This window comes from Podarcis muralis, chromosome 6, assembly GCF_964188315.1.
Source record: "Podarcis muralis chromosome 6, rPodMur119.hap1.1, whole genome shotgun sequence".
NCBI classification, from domain to species: Eukaryota; Metazoa; Chordata; class Lepidosauria; order Squamata; family Lacertidae; genus Podarcis; species Podarcis muralis.
The window spans coordinates 101,698,968-101,720,982 of record NC_135660.1 but is presented as its reverse complement, the minus strand read 5'-3'; positions in this window follow the sequence as shown (position 1 = coordinate 101,720,982).

The window sequence follows — 22,015 nt, the reverse complement described above, 5'->3', positions numbered from 1 at the left end:
GGAGAGAGTGGCCCTGGACTTCGTCACGGATCTGCCCAGCTCGAGGGGAAAGACAGCAGTGCTAGTGGTGGTGGACATGTTTACTAAAATGGCACACTTCATTCCGTGTGCGAAGGTAGCCACGGCAGAGCAGACCGCCAAACTGTTCATAGACCACGTGTTCAAAGTCCACGGTCTGCCACGGTCTATTCTCTCCGACCGGGGGCGACAGTTCATCTCGAACTTCTGGCAGAAGCTGATGGGCATTCTGAACGTCAAAGTCAATTTGGCGTCGGCGAGACACCCACAGACCAACGGGCAAGCGGAGAGGGTCAACGCCATCATGCAGCAGTACCTGAGATGCTACGCCAATCAGCAGCCCACGACATGGGTGGACTACCTGCCACTCGCCGAGTTCGCTTACAACAATACGAAGCACGTGTCGACGGGGGTGACGCCGTTCTTCGCCAACAACGGGAGGCATCCCAGAACCTTCCCGGGTTTAGAGAGAGTGGGGGAGGGGGAGCCACAGGCAGCGGAAGCCTTAGCGTCGGAGTTGCAGGAAGTCCACGAACAACTCAGGAGGCAGTTAGAACTAGCAAAGCACGCATACAAGGTGCAGGCCGACAGACACAGAAGAGTTGGGGAAGACATACAGGTGGGAGACTGGGTCTGGTTAGCAGCGCAGGCAGTGCCGACCAGATCGTTAGCGAAGAAGAAGCTAGGACATAAGCAGCTAGGACCTTACCAAGTCCAGGCACAGGTCAATCCAGTGGCCTTCCGGTTGGCTCTTCCGGAAGGTTCCAGAATGCATCCGGTGTTCCATAGATCGGTGCTCACGCCCTACAAAGCACCTCATAGATTTCAGGAGCCAGACACAGCACCAGACCCGCTCAGAGAAGGGCCCAGAAAGGGGGGGTCGCCTAGGAGGGGGCACATCAACGAGGTCACAGAGATTTTAGACTCGAGATGGGGGGAAGAGGGAGTAGAATATCTCCTAGCCAGAGAGGGTACCCCGGCCAGTGCCAACAGCTGGGTACCGGACTATGCCTTGGAGGAGCCTCTGCTCAAAGAGGAGTTTCATGCCCTCTTCCCGCACAGGCCCATGCCAGCAGAGTTTTTCGACGACTGGCTCTTCACACCCACTCTTTCAGCCAGCACATTCCAGGGGTTCGCCTCGGACGAGGAACAGGCACCAGTCCCGAGCTCCCAGGTGGGGTCGCCACCGGGGTCTGCCTCAGACCACTCGTATTGGTGGGACGATCAACCAGAGGAGCAGTGGCGCAGGAAGTGGCTGAGGGGTCCTTGGCTGGGACCACCCGAAGAGGGGGAGGGGGGCGAGACGGACATGGACGTGTTGGGGGAAAACGTGGAGTTCGAGCACGGAGACAGAGAGATGGAAGCAGAGGAGAGCGACGTCGACGAGTACATGGGGGACGAACTGTATCCTGCACGCACCCCCGCTACGACGGAGCACCCAGTACCCACACCGGAAGGAGGGGAGGGGGAAGGGGGGGCTTCGAGGGGGGGATGGATGTCAGGGGTTCAGGAGCAGAGGGACAGGAAAGGGAGGAATTAGAGACCGAGGGAGAGGAATCCGAGGGAGAGGTCAGCGATGATAGCCATCCGAGGTCTCTAAGTCTCTCCAGCGAATCAGAGGATTCACAGAAAGGGGCTCCCGTGGTCAGAGCTAGGGGGTTGCCAGAGGGAACACCCCAGGAAGGAGGGGCCAGAGGGGACTCAGAGAGCAGCAGCTGGAAATCGGGACCAGCTTCCCCACCGGAGAGCAGTAAGGGGGAGGAGTCCCAAGCATCGGCAGCAGGCAGCTTTCCGTCAGCGGAAGGACATGAGTCAGGGTTAGCCACGCCTGCATCAGAGAGCGAGGAAACGGTCAAAAGGAAGGTCGGGGGCAGCGCGCGCGCGCCAAGTTCAAATGTACAAGAGGGGGGCGCAATGAGCAGCCCGGAGAGGGAGCCGGGTCCCAAAGCCCGCCGAAGAGAGGGGGAGGAGTCCGAAGGGTCCGCTTCCGAGGCGTCCAGGAAGGAAGGCACCCAGGGGGGTAGTAGGACCCAGAGGCGGAAGGAGAAACGTAGAAGGTGGAGTAAGGCTCGAGTCTTAAACTGGTGTACAGGGGGCGGAGACTCAGACGAGGCTTCGCTGGTCTAGGGTCTAGACGTAGAGACGCACGCTAGGGTTTGAAAATGGGAACTAAACTTCAATAAAGACTTTGAACAGTTCTGCTGGCTAGCGTTGGTCTTCTGTGAGCTGGGACCTGGAGGCAGTCTCTGACAACACCTGATCTTAATAGATATAAAAGAGAGAGGAGGCTTTTCCTTTCCCGACCTGAAACTCTACTATGAGGCAGCCTGCTTCACCTGGCTAAAAGACTCATTCAGGGTAATAGATCACACACGCGCGCGCACACACACACACACACACACACACACATATGTAAAAAAGGTTTGCAGCTTAATTAATCAGGCACCTAGCAACAATACTAATGACATCCAATTGTAATATCAACTGCAGCGGCAACTGAAGAAGAAAGAAAACAAACAAACCAAACAAACTGAAAACAGAACAAAAACACAACCAAAAATCAACAAAAAGAAAACAAACAAGGGGGTGATGGGGGGAGGGAAAGGATAATGAAATAGGATTAAACCAACTTACGAAGAAAAAGAGGGAGGAGAGAGAGGAAAAAAGAGGAAAAAGGGAGGGGGAAGAAGAGGGAAGAGAGAGAAAATAATGATGATGATGTTTATATATTGTAAAGGAATGAAAAAAGGGGATGAAAATACAAAAAAAAAAAATAGACAGTAAAGGAAAAGCTGGGGAATACTTTCATTTAATAATGCACAGTGCAGTACTATTAAGATCTCACTGGATATTACTCTTCCAGAGGTAACAGGAATGCTATTCCAGTAATGGGGTATAAAGTCTATAAAACCTTGTCGCTTTCAGCAGGTTATGGTGCAGCACTTTGGGATTTTCACTAGTTGCTGTCCTTGCAGTAATCACAGTAATTTGTCTAAAGAGTCTTATTGGAGGAGCATCTTTTTCAAAAGGGTGCAGAATTTTTATTCACCAGCGGGTGTCGCTGTTTGGGAACCAATCGTTCATTCTCTGCGATTTTCGCTCCCCCTTTCAATCTCTTTCAGTTCTGTTCATTTCATTTCCATTCCTCAAACCAAGAAAATTTCGGACCAAGAAAATGTTAGATCGCATGAGTCGGCAGAGGCACTTTTAGACGCTGTTAGACTGATTTATACACCATTAACCGTCAGTAGCTATCCGCAGCAAAAATCAAACAGCAACTACAACAGGGGAAAATAGCAACGCTGGGGGGGGGGGCAGAGAGAGATGTTTAACAGTCTTATAACCGTTTTATAACTTTGTAGCCAGTCTCCTCTCAATCACCACCGTTATCTGGGAGTCCCTGGTTCTTATGCCCCTTTTGCCAGAGTAAGCAAGTCTGCGGACAAACGCCGGCTCCCTTGGCCAGTAAAGCGAGATGAGCGCCCCAACCCCAGAGTCATCTGCAACTGGACTTAATGGTCAGGGGTCCCTTTACCTTAGTGAAGAACAGTAAAGTTTTCCAGGTTTCCATGAAGTTTTCTGGAGCTTCAAAATGTCTTTATCTCTGGGCTTTCATTTACAGTCTGCAAGCAGAATCTAATGTGGGAAAGGAGGATGTGATTTTTTTTCCCCAGAGAAAAAGGAGAGGAAAGAACCTTGAGTTTAATTTTTTGGATATAAAAGAATTGAGTGTTTATTCAAGAAGGGATTTGAAGCCTTTTGTTGCTTCCTTTTTAAAAACCAAGATAAAGGCAATCCACTTCTGTTCAATAGTGGTTTTACAAGCAAGCTCTCTCAGGAAGCAAGAGCTGCTCCCCAATGCATTATTCTGTATAATTAAGGATATTTTTTCCCCTTCCAAAAATATTTTTTCCCAGAAGCTGATATTTCAAAGGCTTTCAATTCTGTGTGTCATTATCAAATAATCTGTTTTTGTACTTGGCTGTTTTTTATTGGATTGCAACAACGATAAAGCTAGGAGTGGGGGTTGTCTCCTTTGGTATGTTAATTAGCCACTTTTTCTTTGATCTTTCTCTTACTGAAAACAGTGAAAAGCTATCTCGGCAGGGAATCTTACTCATCTCCATAATCTGAGGATCAGAGAGAGACAACTTTTTTTACTTGCTTTATCGTGGTGCCTGAGTCTAAATAATCCCCATCACTATTTATAAATGGAATATTGGAAAGGGTTTTGGTGAGAAAACAGTCTGAGCAAGATATGAAAGAATGACTAGACCACCCTTTACCAAGTTTAAACTAATAAATATACCACAAACTGTTTGCTCTTGTTGTCAATTGGGTTTGGCTTCTGTTGTTCATCTCTTTTCTCCTCCTTTCTGTTGTTTTTTCATCATATGTTAATTCAAGAATACTAAAAATGAATTATAGGCCAGATTTGTAGGAAGCAAAGTGATGATAAAAATATATTTTGTATTACAGTTTGTGAGCCAGTTTAGGATGGGGCAGAACTATGTTCATTTATAAAACTGACAAAAGATACATTGGAAAGTGCAGGATATAAATAAAATCAATAAATCAATAGAATAGTAATCCAAAAAGAAAGCCAGATGGAGAGGCCCTGACTCATGTTGGTGAGGAGGGGTGAATAGTTTGGGGTTGAATAATGATTTGGAGGGAACCAATAGCTGCAAACTCATCAATAAAATTAGGCTGGGAAATAATTGGTTTTTGAACAAGGAGATATTAAATTATGGAATCAGTCTCATTAAGTTACATTTCTCCCTTTTTCTTTCTATATACAGTTTCCTGAAATGTGGAAAATGAGAAAGCAACCATTGTAAATGTGGTTTTTACATTGTAAATGTAAAAGGCGGCTTTTTGTTGCCACCTTTGCAAGCTGCAAGACATCTACAGCTGTTTCAAAAATAACATTAGTCACTCTAAACCAACCTCCTACAATGCAAAAATTTCAGCTAAAGCATCTATGACAGATGGCCATCCAACCTCTGCTTAAAAACATCAAAGGAAGGTGTTGTAAACAAAACCTGCCTTTGTTCCCTCATGGGGGACACAAGAGTCCTTATGGAGTCCTTTGTAGGTTCTCCATTGGTAGTGTCGCGGGAAACCCCCCTTCTTTTACACCGTAATGCACAAGCACCACACACACACCTCCCACCATCCCGTTCTGGAGATGTCCCTTTAGAGGGACATCCCCTCAAGCCTTCCGTAGATAAGGAAGTGCTACCCTGAGGGCCGCAATTAACCAAGAAAACCTGCAATTCCTCGTTTGTTTCCCCGCAACGCTCCGTCTCGCCCTATTTTTATTACGAGTAGACCGGGCGACTGAACTCTAGGTCAACCAGCGGCGGCCCGACCAATCAGCGTTACCGAACAGCGCCCCTTGTGGCGGCCACGCAGGTACTACACGCTGCAGCCGCTCTTTCTCCTTTGACAGCTCACAAATACAAAGTTTCCGAGTTCAATTGACCGTGACTGATCTAATCAAAATGTTGCAAGTTGTTTCCGAAAAGGGAAAGTGCTTTGAACTTCAGTGACTGTATTCTTTATAAATTCACCATAAATCAGCCGTACCTTGAACTTTCACCGGACCACTTTTATTACACTGCATATTACAAGGACTATCAAAGGGGGGTGGCTTGGGGTTGATCGGCCATAATCCCCTGACCGCGCAGTCACGTACACAGCTGCCCTTCTCCAGGTGATGGGGCAACCTTGATAACCATCATGATGGTCTCAGACGAAATGCTATCAGAAACACAATAACCTGCATACGATAGTGTATTCCATACAGACTCTGACAAAGGACCCTGGCCGGATTCCCCTCAGGGGGCAGGAAGACTTCGCCCATTCCTTTGTTTCTGGAGATGACTCATGTAGGGTGGGGAGAGGAGGTCTCTGCCAGGTGCCAAGATACTCAGATTACCTGGGAACTCCTCCTCGACTCCTCCTGTTCTTTAATATAATCATGATGTAAATATGATGTAATTCTGGGGGTGTAGTCAAGGGGATTAGTGATTAATAAAAGTTGGGGTCTCCCATTGTTCGGGGCTTCCATCTTGTTTCACCTCATGGACGGTGGGAGCCCTGTCGCGACAGTCTTCTTCAAAATAAAGACCAAGCCTACTGGCTGCTGTTTTGCTCTGAATTGCCCTGGTCGGTGTCTTCATTTGTCCAAGAGAGCCCTCGGATTTTCCGGTAACAGTTTTGGCGACTGTGCTCAGGGACCCTTGGTTTTCCTGCAAAGGTGAGAGGGGAGATAGAGGGGATCGGGCGCCACTGGGCAACCTTAGCCCGGGGATCCTTTTTTCCTCTCCCTGCCTCCTCTTTGCGGGCGGTAATCAACCGTCACCAGAAGCCCGACCAGAGAGAGCAAAGGCGAGGTAAAAGCCGGCTAAAAGAAAAGGATCCCGGGATCTGTGGGGGACATCTTCGAACGTGAGTATGGTTTGAAGTAAAACACATTGGGAGGGGGGTTGGAAAAGCAGTGTCCCCACGACAGCCAGACTTTCCTTTTTTCATTTCTGACGTAGCCCCTCAGAGTCGGCCGGGTGCGTTTAAATTCTGTCCTTTTCTACCCCGATTCTCCCCTTTCGGAAAGTGGCCAGGGAGATCGCGGAACTTTACTGTCTGGCGTTGCCCCTCGGAGTCGTCTAGGAACGTCAAAACCTTTCTCTGTCTCTCCCCTCAATTTCTTACGTGGAACGTGTCCGGGGAAATTGTGGTACTTTTACTGTTTTCCGGCGTTACCCCTCGGAGTCGTCCGGGTACGTCTTAATCTATCTGTCCTTTTCTCCCCCGCTTCCCGTCTTGGAATTGAGTCCAGGGAAGCGTGACCCTTTATTACTTTTTCTCTGACGTCCCTCTCTCGGAGTCGTCCAGAGGCGTCCATCCAAGCATTTTCTCTCTCTCTCCTTTTCTCGTCTAATTATGCAAACGAAGCTGCCCCTCCTGCCCGGCGACCTTTGTTAGGGATGACCCGGGTACGTGAGAACGCAAGGTTGTTTGTTTCCTTTCCAAGCCCTCATTTTCTCGGACCCTGATCTGGCATTGCACTGCGCAAGCGTCCAGTAGGGGTTCCAAACTTAGTCTCAAAGGCTAGGCAGGAGGCTGTCGTGGAGGGTAGAAGGGGCGGCTCAGGGATTGGGGCCCCACACTAGGACCAGTTGTGTAAGCAGTACTGCAGTAGAATTTGAGGATTTATGTTTGTGCATCGGGTAAAAAGAGGGACCCGCGAGTTCAAGGCTGATGTTTGAGAATCATTGATTAGTTAGTTACGGTTCAATAGTAGGCAGGATTAAGTTCAATAAAAATAGACAGAGGTACCTAAATTACTGAAAGAACACCATTTTTTCTCTTTCTCCCCCCCCCTTTTTTTTTGTGTGTGTGTGTCTCCCCTTCGTCTGTCCATCCTTTTGTCTTTTGCATCGCTAGCAAAACCCCATTTTCATAGAATAGAGTAATGGGAGCCCACGCTTCTCAACACTCTGACTGGACTCCTCCTGGCGACAAGGCTTCTATGAAGCCTTTCTGCTCTAAAGAGGACTCCGATACCCCTCTGCAATTTGTCCTCCTCAACTGGAAGGAATTGAGAGGGAGAAAGGGACTCTCAAAATCCAAACTGAGGGATCTCTGTAACATCTCGTGGGTCGCTTTTACCCACCACCTGGAACCACTTTCCCAATGGCCGCCTCATGGTTCCTTTAACCTCGCAAGAATGCAAGCACTTAAGTCCTATTTAGCCGACGAGAAGCCTCGACAATTATACTACCTAAATGTCTTTGTTAAAGCCCGCTGTCAGAGCTGGCACCAGGTCCCAGCTCACAGAGGACCAATGCTAGCCGGTAGTAATGTACACAAGTCTTTATTGAAGTACAGTTTCCATTTTCAAGCCGCAGCGTGCAGCTCTACGTCTAGAAGCTAGACCGGCGAAGCTCCATCTGAGTCTCCACCCCCTGTACACCAGTTTAAGACTCTAACCTTATTCCACCTCTTCCGTCTCTCCTTTCTCCTCTGGGTCCTTCTACCCCCCCGGGGTCCCTTCCTTCCTGGACTCTTCTGACGCTGACCCCCCCCTGCCTCTTCTCCTTCCTTTCGGCGGGCTTTAGGATCTGGCTCCCTATCCGGGCTGCCAACTGCGCCGCCCTCTTGTACATTTGAACTTGGCGCGCGCGCCCAGCCTCCGACCTTCCTTTTGACCGTTCCCTCGCTCTCCGATGGAGGCGTGGCCAATCCTGACTCATGTCCTCCCGCTGGCGGTGAGCCGCCTGATCCCGATACCTGGGACTCCTCCCCCCTACTGCGCTCTGGTGGATAAGCTGGTCCTGATTTCCAACTGCTACTCTCTGAGTCCCCTCTGGCCCCTTCTTCCTGGGGTGTCCCCCTAGGCACCCCCCTTGCTCTGACCATGGGAGCCCCTTTCTGTGAATCCTCCGATTCGCTGGAAAGACTTAGAGACCTCGGACCGCTGTCATCGCTAACATTTCCTTCGGATTCCTCCCCCTCGCTCTCTATTTCCTCCATTTCCTGTGCCTCTGCTCCTGAGCCCCTGACACCCGCGAACTATTTCACCGCCAGCAAGCCCAAATTGCCCGTCAAATGGCTGTTTTGAAACCAACCAGACCCCCTCCATATGACGAGATTATAGCCCAGGAGGAACAATTAGATAGGACTCTCGTTCCTTTCTACTACCCCGAACCACGGGCTCCCCGACCGCCAGGATCCGGGGCAGGGGACAGAACAGGAGCTGGTGGAGGGGGCGCGGGACCGAGAGAAGGCCTAACGAATCCACCCACCGCTACCCTTTCCCAAGGCGCGGGACTGACAGGAAGCTTAACAAACGCACCCACTGCTGCCCCTTCTCAAAACATACCGAATACCTCGCCACCCAACCCTTCCTCAAATACACCCAATTTGGGAGAAGACCAAGTGGACTTGGATCTTGGACCCTTACTCAGCGGGCAATTTCTTAACGGAGAAAGAGAGGGACCCGTCTCCAGCAGAACTAGAAACAGGGATAACATGCAGAACGGAGAAGTAGAAGGCGCTTTCCCACTGCGAGCGTTACCTATACCCCCAGCCAGGGCAGGAGACCCACCCCGCATGGTCTTCACTCATCAGCCCTTCCTTACTTCAGACTTGATGAATTGGTCTGACAAAATGCCCTCCTTAAGGGACGACCCTGACAAATGCCACCGCCAGGTGGCCACCATTTTCTCTACTCACAATCCTACATGGGCAGACGTACATATGATACTTGGGGCCCTTTTCAACGAGGCAGAAAAAAGAGAAATACTAGCAAAGGCGGGGGAGGCTCTAACCCGAGAAGGCTACCAACCTAATCGTCCCGCCTCGATGACCCCACTGACCGCCCAGACGATACTCAATGACCCTGACTGGGACTATAACACAGACAATGGCATATGGGGTTTAAAATTTTTCAAAAAGGCCATCTTAGATGGAATCAAAGCTGCTGGCCAGCGAACTGTAAACTGGACAAAAGTCCAAGCTGTCCTTCAAGGGCCAGAAGAGCACCCATCCGATTATTACTCCCGCTTAGTCTCTGCTATCAAAACCTGGGGCGGGATAGACCCGGAGAGCCCACAACATGAAGTCATAGTCAAAGTCTTCTTCAAGGACCAAGCAACTGCAGATATAAGAAAAGCCCTAAACTCACACCTGGGTTATGATGGAAAGACTATAACCGAAATTCTTTCCATCGCCAAGTCAGTTTTTAATTCCAGAGACGAGCGCAGAAAGAAAGATCAGAAACCTGACTCTCCGCGAGTATTAGCTTATGCAGGAGTGGCTCCCCCTTACAAAGACAAAAGCAAACCAAAGGGACCCGACTCCCGAGACCGGCGTGTTTGTTACAACTGCGAGGAAATAGGGCACATAAGAAGATTTTGCCCCCTCCTACCAGAAATTACAAGGCCTGACTACAGAGACTTAAAGACTTACGGGCCAGATTATCAAGAACCCTTCTACCCCAAACCTAGGGAATCAAACCTTCCATATGGACCCACTCAACCCACGACCCAGACGCAATTTCGTGCGGGTCCTCCCCCTCCACAACCAAGACCCAGGAACCCCATTCAAGATCCTCAGAATCCCTTTAAAACGACCACCCACACCATCAATTCAGCCCATGAAATGGTGATGGATGAATACCAACCGCATTGACAATCAGACACAGATCCCGCCTCTTTCTCTTTTCTTTGTCCCGTCTTACAACTATCATCTTCTGACCCTATCTGCACGATGCAAATCGACGGACAGTCCTACGATTGCCTTTTGGATATGGGAGCCACCTACTCCACCCTCACTAATAGCCATTTGACCCCCGGGGAAGAAACCAGAACCGTAATGGGACTGGATGGAATCCCTCGGAACTGCCCTCTTTCCAAACCAGCGAAGGTTTCCGTTGGACCGCTATCTGTTAAGCATACCTTCTTACTGACATCTAGCCCCGTCAACCTCTTGGGGAGGGGTCTGCTCTGCAAATTAAATGCCACCATACAATGAGGCCAAGAAGGGATTTATTTACATATGCCAAATGAATCCATCTTCAGTTTTCAAGGGCTTCTACAAGAAGCCCATAACACCACAATTTATCTTCCGCCCGAATTGCTAAATAGTGTCTCCCCTTCCTTATGGGGAACCGAATCAACCTCCGTCGGACTCTTAAGGTCCGCAGTGCCAGTCAAGATCAACTACAGAAAAGATCTACCCTTCCCTTGTACTAAGCAATATCCCCTCCCTCCAGACGCAATAGACGGACTGGCCCCGATGATTGACGAATTCCTGAGAATGGGAGTTTTGGTCCCATGCGCCTCTCCCTGTAACACCCCTCTTCTCCCCATGAAAAAGCCCAATACAAATCCCGTTGTCAGGGCCGCCTCAGGTCCCAGCTCACAAGAGACCAACGCCAAGTCCACTTTATATACAAAGATCTTTATTGCAGTACATTGTACGTTCCACAACCGAGGCACGCAGCCCCACGTCTGTTACGCTTAGACCGCTGAAGTCCCCTCTGAGTCAGTCCCGCCTCTACACCAGTTTAAGAGGCTTGTGCTGCTCCACCTCTTCCTTTCCTTCCTTTTCCGCAGGGTCTTCCTGCCCCCTGGGGTTTCGCCCCTCCTGGATTCCCCTGACGCTGAATCCCCAGACAACTCTTCCCCCCTCCTGGGTGCTTTGGGACCTGGCTCCTCCTCCGGGCTCTCTGTATTTCCGCGCGCCTCCACATTTGAACTTGGCGCGTTCGCTACCTCTGACCTTCCTCTTGACAGTTACACTACTCCCTGTACTACTCTCCGCCCCTTCCGGGAGGACGTCTTCCCCCGATCTCCTTCCCCTCTCTGTTTCCTGCTCTGCTTCTCCTGTCACACTGGAAACTCCACCCCCTTCACTCCGTTCCGGCGGAGAAGCCAGCCCCGATTCCCAACTCCCACTCGGGGTTCCCCTGCTTCTCCCCTGCTCCTGACGAGTCCCCCCTGTGACTCCCCTTGGCCTGACCACAGGCGCCCCCTTTTGGGAATCCTCCGATTCACTTGAAAGACTCATGGAATCCCTCAAGTCATTGTCATCCTCTTCCTCGTTGTCCTGGGATTCTTCCCCCTCGCTCTCAGTCTCCTCCCTCATCTGTGCCTCTTCCCCTGAACCCCTGACACCCGTCCCGCTAAGTCCCGCCCCGCTCGGGATGGCGGCGCAGAGCTGTCTGCCATCCCGGGATCAGCGCAGCTCTGCGCGGCCATCGGGAGCCGGGGGCGAAGCCTGCCCCGCTACAGATGGCCGCGCAAAGCTGCCTGCAGTCCCGGGACTGCAGGCAGATCTGTGCCGCCATCCCGAGCGGGGCGCTAAGTCCCGCCCCGCTCTGGATGCCAGCGCAGAGCTGTCTGCCGTCCCGGGACTGCAGGCAGATCTGTGCCGCCATCCCGAGCGGGGCGCTAAGTCCCACCCCGCTCTGGATGCCGGCGCAGAGCTGTCTGCCGTCCCGGGACTGCCATCCCGAGCGGGGCTAAGTCCCGCCCCACTCTGGATGGCGGTGCAGATCTGCCTGCCGTCCCGGGATCAGCGAAGCGTTCGCTGCTGACCCCCAGCATTTTAAAATCTCCCCGTGTCCCGGTGAGATTTTAAAATGCTGGGGGTCGGCAGCGAAGCCCTTGTTCCCCCCCAGCCCCCCCCAGCCTTCAGAAGCCCTTGTTCCCCCCCCCCCCCAGCCTTCAGAAGAGGTCGGGGGACAGACTGTCACCAGGGGGACCTGGTCTGAAGGCGGTTTCCCTAGGAACGCATTAATTGATTTTCAATGCATTCCTATGGGAAACCGTGCTTCGCAAGACGAAAAACTCGCAAGAAGAAAAAACTTGCGGAACGAATTAATTTTGTCTTGCGAGGCACCACTGTATTGGGTTGGGAGAAGGACTCCAGACCAGTGAGAGATTTGTTCTGGGAGGGTCTCAGCGGCTTTATAAAAGATGGATTAGCCAGGCCAAGAGGTGACAGACCTCAGACCCTGGCAGAAGTAGTACAAAGGGCTCTTGCGATCGGAGTAAGACACGAAGAACGTCCTTGGCACAGTGAGGAAGGTCACCAGGTGCGTGCGCCAGCGAGGGCACCTCCTTTTATCCCCAAGGAGTTCGGCCAGGCGCATTCCTCGCCTCTGATGCGGCAGGGGGAGGAACCGATGGAGATTGGCGGTGCTGAGGCTCAGACAGCAGCCAGAGCCCCAACCTCCGGTGCAGTGAAGGCGAAGCCTCCTAGAGGGAACAGGAAATGTTACACCTGTGAAAGTACACAGCACATGGCTAAAGAGTGTCCCCAGAGGCTCCAGAAGCACACTGCAGCGTCAGCAACAGTAACAGCAGACGTGCTGCACGAAGAGCAGTTTCAGGGAAACGACTATGCCTGGCTGGAAACAGCGATGCTGGGGCTCAGCCAGGCGGATTTGTAGAGCAGTCCGCAGCGCCTTTGCAACCCACAGACCCTTTACCGCCCAAGCCAGCGGTGCAGCTCACTGCAACACTCCAGTTGCCGAATGGAACCACCCTGGAAGTCCCGATCACTATCGACTCAGGTAGCAACGCGGACTTTGTGGGGGTGCAGTTCGTCAAGCAGCATCGCATAGCGCTTCTGCCAGCTACAAATCCCCTGAACGTAGTCACAGTTGATGGCAGGAAGTTACTAGGAGGGCAAGTGGTGCAACAGACGCCGCCCATGGTGATGCGGATTGGAGATCACCGAGAGGTCATTAGCTTCAATGTCACCCGCCTGTCAGACACGCCTATAGTATTAGGCATGAGTTGGCTAGAGAGACACAGTCCAGCTGTAGCGTGGTACCAGTGGCAGATCACCTTTTGCTCATCGTACTGTGCTCAACATTGCATCCAGTCCAGCCAAGAGGAGGAGGCTGGGCAGCAGCTGCAACTCGGCATGGTGCAGGCAGTTCCCCGCAAGTATGAGGGATTTTTGGAGGTTTTCTGCGAGAAGGAAGCTGACCAGCTGCCACCCCACAGGCCTTACGACTGTGCAATCGACCTGTTGCCGGGGGCGAAGCTGCCAACTGCAAAGCTGTATTCCATGTCTGAAGATGAGTTACAAGAACTCAGGGAGTTCATAGAGCACAATTTGAAGCGCGGATTCATCCAGGAATCCAAAGCAGTGGGGGGCAGTCCTGTGTTTTTTGTGAAGAAGAAGGACACGCCCCAGAAGAGACTCATCGTGGACTTCCGGGCCATAAACTCGATGACTAAGCCCAAGGCCTTTCCCATGCCCAAGATTGACGACCTCCTAGCTACCGTGCGGAAGGGGAAGATTTTCACCAAGTTGGATCTGCGCGGAGCGTACAATCTCATACGCATGCGGGAGGGCGATGAGTGGAAGACGGCCATGTTCACGCCTCTGGGCACGTATGAATACAGAGTTATGCCGTTTGGTCTCCAAAATGGATCTCACGTTTTCCAAGCCTTTATGCATCACGTGCTAGCGGGACTCCTCTACAGGAAGTGTGTATGTTTCCTCGACGACATACTGATCTTCTCAGAATTGCCGGAAACTCACGAGAGAGACATAAAGGAGGTCCTGCAGAGACTACGGGAGCACAAGCTCTACGCCAAGTTGGAGAAGTGCCAGTTCGATGTGACGGAGGTGGATTTCCTGGGCTACAAGCTGTCCGACAAGGGGCTGGCCATGGACAGCGTCAAGGTCCGCGCGGTGTTGGACTGGAAGAGCCCGCGCAATCGGAAGGAGGTCCAGAGATTCGTCGGTTTCGCCAATTTTTACCGCAAGTTCATCAGAGGTTTCGCGAAGGAGACGGCAGCAATCACGGACACTCTCAGTTCCAAGAAGAAGAAGTTCGTTTGGACGGACCAGGCGGAGCGCTCTTTTCAAAAGCTTAAAAGCCTCTTCGCCTCCGAGGAGCAGCTGCTGCACGTGAATCCCGGCAGGCCCATGCGAGTCGAAACTGACGCGTCAGACAGAGCGGTTGGCGCCGTCCTTCTGCAAGAAGATCCGCAAGGGAATTGGAGACCCTGTGCTTTCTACTCCCGGAAACTCAGCAAGGCGGAGCAAAACTACACTATCTGGGACAGGGAGCTGTTGGCCATTCACGCAGCTTTCAAAGCGTGGCGGCACTTCCTCATAGGAGCCAAACACACCGTGCAGGTCCGCACGGATCACAAGAAATTAGAGTATTGGCGCACGGCGAAGCTCCAGAGCCAGAGGCACATGCGCTGGGCGGAATTCTTCGCGGATTTCGACTTCCGAATAGAGTACATCCCGGGAGATTCCAACGTCATAGCCGATGCGCTCTCAAGGAAACCGCAATATCTCGAGGAAGCGGCAACAGTAGCAGCCAAGCACATTTTCGCACCGCAGGCGTGAGCGTGTGCTGCCATCGCCGTCGACCTGGACGCGGTGCGACGCGCGTTGCAAACTGATCAGTTTGCACAATCCAAGATGGAGGAGCTGCGCAGGGGTACAGCGAGAGACGATGAGTTCCAGCTGCGCGACGGGCTGTTAACTCGCAAAGGTGCCCTCTACGTGCCAGGGGACGAGCTCCGCGCAAAGGTTCTGCAGCAGTTGCACGCCGCCCCCAGCGCGGGCCACTTCGGCAAGGAGAAGACGACGGAACTGGTGGCCAGGGACTTTTGGTGGCCCCAGATGCGAGGAGAGGTCGCGGATTACGTCGCCAGGTGTGACACCTGTCAGAGGTCCAAGCCAGTACACCAGAAGCCAGCGGGATTACTGGAACCGCTGGAGACGCCACAGCAACCGTGGGAGCGGGTAGCGCTGGACTTTGTTACTGATCTGCCCAGCTCCAGAGGCAAGACGGCGGTACTGGTGGTTGTGGACATGTTCACCAAGATGGCGCACTTCATTCCTTGCGCGAAGGTGGCGACAGCGGAACAGACCGCCAAACTCTTCATCGACCACGTGTTCAGAGTGCATGGGCTGCCACGGTCCATCCTGTCCGACAGGGGGCGCCAGTTTGTTTCCAGTTTTTGGCAGAAGCTCCTAGGTATCCTGCACGTCAAGATCAACCTAGCGTCGGCGAGGCATCCACAGACCAACGGCCAAGCAGAGAGGGTCAACGCGATCATGCAGCAGTACCTGAGATGTTACGCCAATCAGCGACCCGCAGCTTGGGTGGACTACCTGCCGATGGCTGAGTTTGCCTACAACAACACGAAGCACGCGTCGACGGGGGTGACGCCGTTCTTCGCGAACAATGGGCGACATCCCAGAACCTTCCCGGGGTTCGTAGCAACGGGGGAGGGGGTGCCGCAAGAGGCCGACCGTTTCGCAGCAGAACTGCAAGAGGTGCACGAGGAGCTGCGGAGACATTTGGAACTAGCTAAACAAGCCTATAAGGTGCAGGCGGACAGACACAGGAGGGCGGGAGAAGACATCCAGGTGGGGGACTGGGTATGGTTAGCAGCCCAAGCGATGCCGGCCAAGTCGTTAGCTAAGAAGAAGCTAGGACACAGGCAGCTAGGGCCATACCAAGTTGAGGCCAAGATCAATCCCGTAGCGTTTCGACTGGCCCTCCCCGAAGGTTCCAGAATGCACCCGGTCTTTCATAGGTCGGTGCTCACCCCTTACAAGGCCCCGCACAGATTTCAGGAGCCAGGGACGGCACCAGACCCACGCAGAGAGTCACCCAAGAAGGGGGGGTCACCTAGGGCCGAACCACTCAACGAGGTCACAGAGATCCTGGACTCGAGATGGGGGGAAGAGGGAGTAGAATATTTTCTCGCCAGAGAGGGTACCCCAGCCAGCGCCAACAGTTGGGTGCCGGACTACGCTTTGGATGAGCCTCTTCTCAAAGACGAGTTCCATGCCCTTTTCCCACATAGGCCCATGCCAGCCGAGTACTTTGATGACTGGCTCTTTACGCCCACACTTTCAGCCAGCACTTTCCGGGGCTTTTCTTCCGCCGAGGAGGGAACGCCAGACTCGAGCCCGCCCAGGGGATCGTGCTCGGGGGTGGAGACGGAACCCTCTTATTGGTGGGACGAGCTACCAGAGGAGGACTGGCGCAAGAGGTGGATGACGGGGCCTTGGGCAACAGCACCAGATGACGTAACTATGGGAGAGGGAGCTGAGAACACTTTGGGTGACGAACCCGAGTTCGAGCACACATACACTGAACTGCTAGCAGAGGACATCAAAGTAGACGAACTGTATCCTGCATCTACCTCCGAAGAGACGCAGCTCCCACAACCTGCGCCCGACGGGCGGGAGGGGGGAAGGGGGGGCTTCAAGGGGGGATGGATGTCAGGGGTTCAGGGAGAGAGGAGCAGATGAGGGAGGAGACTGAGAGCGAGGGGGAAGGATCCCAGGGCGACGAGGAAGAGGATGACAATGACTCGAGGATTTCCATGAGTCTTTCCAGTGAATCGGAGGATTCCCAAAAGGGGGCGCCCCTGGTCAGGCCAAGGGGAGCCACAGGGGGGAGTAGCCAGGAGCAGGGCAGCAGCAGGGAAACCCCCAGTGGAAGTTGGAGATCGGGACCGGCTTCTCCGCCGGAACGGAGTGAAGGGGGTGGAGTTCCCAGTGTGTCAGACGGAGCAGAGCAGGAAGCAGAGAGGGGAAGGAGATTGGGGCAAGACGTCCTGCCGGAAGGGGCGGAGAGTAGTACCGAGAGCAGTGTAACTGTCAAGAGGAAGGTCAGAAGCAGCGTACGCGCGCCAAGTTCAAATGTGGAGGCGCGCGGAAGTGAGGAGAGCCCGGAGGAGGAGCCTGGTCCCAAAGCACGAAGGAGGGGGGAGCAGGCGTCAGGGGATTCAGCTTCTGGGGAATCCCGGAGGGAGGGAACCCAGGGGGGCAGGAAGACCCTGCGGAAAAGGAAGGACAGGAAAAGGTGGTCCAGCACAAGCCTCTTAAACTGGTGTAGAGGCGGGACTGATTCAGAGGGGACTTCAGCGGTCTAAGCCTACAGACGTGGGGTCACGCGCCCCGGCTGTGAACTGACAATGTTGTTCTTCAATAAAAGCTTTTGTATATAAGCTGGAGTGGGCGTTGGTCTCTTGTGAGGTGGGACCTCGGGTGGCCCTGACACCCGTCAAATGGCGTCTGGTCCAAGATCTCAGGCTCGTCAATTCTTTTGTCATTCCCCGACACGCGGTAGTTGCTAACCCACATCACCTACTAAGCACCATTCCGGAGGGAACTGTGGTCTACTCTGTCATAGATCTATGCTCTACTTTCTTCAGCATACCCGTAGACCCGGAAAGCCAATTCCTTTTTGCCTTCACCTGGCAGACAGGGCAACTAACGTGGACCCGATTACCCCAAGGATATGTAGAGTCCCCAGCAATTTTCTCATCTATATTACACCAAGATCTATCAGACGTGACTCTGCCAGGGGGTTCAGCCCTGAGGCTCTACGTTGATGATATTTTACTCTGTGGTCAGGACCTGGAATCCTGCAAAAAGGACACTATAGCTCTCCTAAACATACTGGCACAAAAGGGACACAAAGTATCCCCGAAAAAGATACAATACTGTGAAAAGGAGGTGAAATATCTTGGCCACATCCTAGGAGAAGGCACCCGAGCACTAACTACAGACAGAATTGAGGCAATAACCAAATTACCCCTACCAAAAACTAAAAGGCAACTCCGTGGTTTCATCGGAATGAGTGGATTCTGCCGAGCATGGATTCCACGCTACGGGGAATTTGCCCGCCCCCTTACAGCAATGACACACGATAATGCCCCAGACCAACTACAATGGTCTGCAGAGGCACTTGAAGCCTTTGAATCTATTAAGAAAGAACTGCGGTCTTCTCCAGCCCTCGGACTCCCAGATTATAGACTACCCTTTTCTCTATTCGTACATGAGAATAAGGGAGTAGCCTCAGGCGTCCTTACACAACCCTTCCAAGGGAAGAATAGGCCTGTCGCTTATTACAGCCTTCAACTGGATACCACTGTACTAGGAAATGTAGGATGCCTTAGAGCCGTGGCAGCCGCAGCCCTGCTCCTAGAGAAGGCTCAAGAAACTGTTCTGGGGCACGATCTAACCGTTAATGTTCCCCACGCTGTCGCCACCCTACTTAGCCTACAAGGGTGTCAACGATTCACTATTCAACGCCTGAATAAATATGAAGCTATTCTCCTCAGCCCATCAAATGTCAGCATAAAAAGAGTGAACTCCTTGAACCCTGCGACCCTCCTTCCCCTCCCGGACGACGGCACCCCACACCATGACTGCTCCCAAATAGTTCGCCATCTAGAAAAACCCAGGGAAGACCTCGACTATCTCCCTTTAACCAACCCTGACCTTGTCCTGTACACCGATGGGAGCTCCAAAGTTGTGGGAGGGGAACGGAAAAGTGGATATGCCATAGTCACCGATAGTGAGACCTTAGAGGCGCGACCCATCCATGCAAAATACAGCGCACAAGCGGCTGAACTTATCGCCTTGATCAGAGCTTGTGAACTAGGGGCAGGAAAAAGGATCACTATCTACACAGATTCGAAGTATTGTTTCGGGTTGGTGCATGCCACCGGACAAATCTGGTTACAGAGAGGGTTCCTGACTGCAGCAGGTACTCAAATTGCACACGCATCCCTAGTACAGCGCCTCATGAACTCTATACATCTCCCTGAGGCTATTTCAGTAGTACATTGCAAAGCACATACGAAAGGCAGGGACCCAGTCTCAACAGGGAACCGACGCGCCGACAGCGCAGCACAAGAAGCAGCTCTTCAGCCCCTCTCTACAGACAATGAGTTCCAGGGACCACAAGTTCTATCAGATGTAAACTTCACTGAGATGTACCAAACTGCAACCCCAGAGGAGATTAAAGTATGGGAAGAACAGGGGGCTCACTTGGCGTTTGGTATTTTCCGGATAAAAGACTCATAATGCCCAAGCTATGGGTACCTAAACATTTGAGAGTTCTACACCAACGTACCCACTGGGGAAGAGAGAAACTTATTGACACAATGCAACGCTGCTGGTATGCCCCAGGTCTTGCCCTTGCCGCCAAGGCTGCCGTAAAGAATTGTCACACTTGCCAGAGTTTTAACCCAAAACATACCGCCAGATGCCCACCAGGAGCCAGACCATGGGCTTTTGTTCCATTCAAAAGCCTTCAAATAGATTTCATAGATCTACCCCCATGCCAAGCCTACAAACATGCTTTGGTGATCATTGACCAGTTGACTGGGTGGGTAGAATGTTTCCCTACTCGCAGGGCAACTGCGCACATTGTTGCAAAAATTCTGATACAAGAAATCATACCTCGCTTTGGAGTTCCCAGGCACATAGACAGCGACAGGGGCTCACATTTCACATCAGATATAATCCGACAAATTGCCACTGCCCTCGGAATCAAATGGAAATTACATACCCCATACCATCCTCCTTCCTCCGGACAAGTCGAAAGAATGAACCAGCAGCTTAAATCACAGCTGGGAAAGCTTTGCAAAGAATCTGGCATCAAATGGGTCAATGCCCTTCCATTAGTCCTCCATAATCTAAGAGCATGCCCCCACGGAAACCTCAAACTATCTCCCTACGAATTACTATTCGGGCGACCTTCCCCAGTATATACACCCAGTTTCCAACATCAGAACTAGAGGTGGGCGAGTCAGAATTAACTAAATACGTAATACAGCTCCAGAAACAACTCATTATTCTTCACAGATACGCGGCCTCAGGTCAAAACATTCCTCTAGATGAAAATATCCACCCGTACCAACCAGGCGATTGGATACTAGCGAAAACCTACCATAAGGTACCCCTACAGCCCACTTGGGAGGGCCCTTACCAAGTACTTTTAACCACTCCAACTTCCGTTAAGGTAGCAGAAAAGACAGCCTGGTTACATCACACCCGCTGCAAACCCGCTCCGGCACCCGAACCTGCCTCTGACGACTCACCCTACTGCACCCCAGGCCGACCGGCAGACAACGACACTGACACAGAGGACGCCCAACAGACCGGACCAGATCGGGGCACGAATCGAGCCCAACAGACCGGACCAGACCGGGGCACGAATCGAGCCCAACAGACCGGACCAGACCGGGGCACGAATCGAGCCCAACAGACCGGACCAGATCGGGGCACGAATCGAGCCCCACAGACCGGACCAGATCGGGGCACGAACTGGGCCCAACAGACCGGACCGGACCAGCCACATTCATCAGCCCATTGGACTTCCAAAATCATCACAGCAGCCAAACAGGACGACCAACCCCCAATTCGCCTCAAACTCTGGAAAATACACGCAGTTTGACAGCTCTGCAGTTTGACAGCTCCACGTTTGACAGCTCCTCAGTTTGACAGCTCTGCAGTTTGACAGCTCCACGTTTGACAGCTCCTCAGTTTGACAGCTCTGCAGTTTGACAGCTCCACGTCTGACAGCTCCTCAGTTTGACAGCTCTACAGTTTGACAACTCCACAGCCACAGCACATCCGCTGCTCACAATGACAACCACCATACCCACCCTACTCATCCTTTCTATCACCTCGGCCCTTTCTCAACACACCATAACCACACACGGCTCATGTCCTGGATTACAAATGGAATACAAATATCTGGACTTTGGAATTGTTGATATGGTGAAAAGAAGGACACCAGATCGCCTAGGAGATTTTGATTTCTGCTTACCCGAAACTCGCGTTCTCCTTCGACATTCCATACTACCGACCCTCACTACTCACCAAACTTGGGAACTTTTTATTCGCTCGCCTTCTTACATCCCACTCGGCAGGCTCATTCTCACCAGAGATGGCCCTTGGAACCGAGCCCGCTGCCTCAATGGCTCATACATACTCTTTTCTGATGGTACACCCAAACAACCTCTAAACTGGACACTTCTGGACAATGGGGGTAGTGAGTCAATTTATACTGACCAAAACCACCCCACAGACCACCTAATTCATGGGTTCTACTGCCGCTGAGTAGACTCCGCTCTGCGCCAAACCATCCTACAGGGAGTTTGCCTCCGAAGGTACTGCTGCGTCTGGGACATCGGACTCGCCTCCGGTTGGGACGGAAAAGCGTACCTAGAAGGCTGGCATTACTCCGTTTCACCTCCAGCGGAATGGGATACTACTGGACCCCAAAGGTGTGGGGGTCTCACCACAAACCTCACCTACCTACTCCGTCAAGACCCCCTTCACCCCCCCGGCACCGCACCTCGACAAAGGGGGGAACTGTCAATATCCGAGAACCCCAACAATAATGACTTTTTGTCCACTTGGCATTCCAACACCTACGTAAAACTGATCTCTCAAGTTGCAAAACAGACAACAACCAATGACTGTTGGATCTGTGCCAATGCTCCCGCACACCTCCACAGTGGCATACCATTTCTTGGAGTACCTCTCACCCTGCAACAACATCTCTCCGATGACGTGCAGTCCTGGAACATGACTGCCGTGAATTTGACCCACCAGTACATCTACCTAACTGGACCCACAACAGGTGACCTTTGCCGGAAATTCAGCGGAAACGACAAAGTCA